This window comes from Austrofundulus limnaeus, unplaced genomic scaffold (genome assembly GCF_001266775.1).
Source record: "Austrofundulus limnaeus strain Quisiro unplaced genomic scaffold, Austrofundulus_limnaeus-1.0 Scaffold1569, whole genome shotgun sequence".
In the NCBI taxonomy this organism is placed as follows: Eukaryota; Metazoa; Chordata; class Actinopteri; order Cyprinodontiformes; family Rivulidae; genus Austrofundulus; species Austrofundulus limnaeus.
This window is the reverse complement of record NW_013953971.1, coordinates 19,420-20,750: the sequence shown is the minus strand read 5'-3', so window position 1 is coordinate 20,750 and position 1,331 is coordinate 19,420. Positions and strand designations below refer to the sequence as shown.

Sequence of the window (1,331 nt, the reverse complement as noted above, 5' to 3'; positions counted from 1 at the left end):
ACATGAGATCGTATTACAAATGAGGTTGTATTACACATGAGGTCGTATTACACATGAGGTCGTATTACACATGAGGTCGTATTACACATGAGGTCGTATTACACATGAGGTCGTATTACACGAGGTCGTATTATACATGAGATCTTATTATACCTGAGGTTGTATTATACATGAGATCGTATTACAAATGAGGTCGTATTACACATGAGGTCGTATTACACATGAGGTCGTATTACACATGAGGTCGTATTACACATGAGGTCGTATTACACATGAGGTCGTATTACACATGAGGTCGTATTATACATTCGATCGTATTCCTCCTTATTCCTTTGCAGAAGAAGGAGAGAAGACAGAAAGACATGAAGGCAGAGAAGCAGCATCAGTTGTCACTCGCACCTCGCTGCTGCTACTGCTTAGAAATAAACTAACAGGGTCTGATCACTAATCATMAATAATGGTTCGCCATGTCTGCTGCAGTAAATCATTACTGAYGATTATTGTGAGGAGTACGTAACATTAAGACGTGATCAGGCGTCATATATTCACTTATAGTCAGAGTTGTAAAGTAACTAAGTRCAAATACTTTGTTACTGTACTTAAGTAGAAATTTTGGTTAACTGTACTTTACTTGTGTAATTATGTTTCAGTGTACTTTTTACTTTTAATCGTTACATTTTTACACAATTATCTGTACTTTCTACTCACTACATTTTTAAAAAAGTTAAGAAGTAGAAAGTCATTTCTCGTATTTTATTCCGGATTCTTATTATTAAAAAATATATATTATCCTGATAAATTTTGTCACCTGGATAGAGTGAATTTAATTGTTTGGATGAGAAGTATAAATATATACCATTCTGACACACTATTACTTTGTACACAGTCCATCAAAGCAACACGCTGTTAGAAAAAAATATTTTTGGAGAAGTCACTTCCCAATAAATGTCTTTTTTTTTTGTCACTTTTACTCAGTACTTTTACTTTTGATACTTAAATAGATTTTGTGTCAGAAATTTACTTTTGAAAATTACGTACAAAAAATATTAGATACTTTAAGGCTCAAGTAATATTCTTATAAAAGACTTTTACCAAAGTATTTTTATGATAAGATACTTGTACTTTTACTCAAGTATCACTTTGAGGTACTTTATACAACACTGCATATACTGTATGTAAATGTGTTATCGTTATTAAAGGTGAGCATTAGGGCTGCCACGATTAGTCGATTAATCGACGACTGATTATTAAAATAATCGATGACTAAGTTAATAATTGATTAATCTTTTTTTTTTTGTTCTTTACTTTGTTTTTCTCTCCAAACTGCTTTG

At 32.2% G+C, this 1,331-nt stretch overlaps 1 protein-coding gene across 1 annotated transcript in view; it reads left to right on the top strand.

Moving 5' to 3' along the window:
• The window catches only part of itprid2 (ITPR interacting domain containing 2), a gene marked incomplete at its 3' end in the record, with an annotated part of 62,581 nt that overhangs the window by 42,289 nt on the left and 18,961 nt on the right, over positions 1–1,331 (top strand).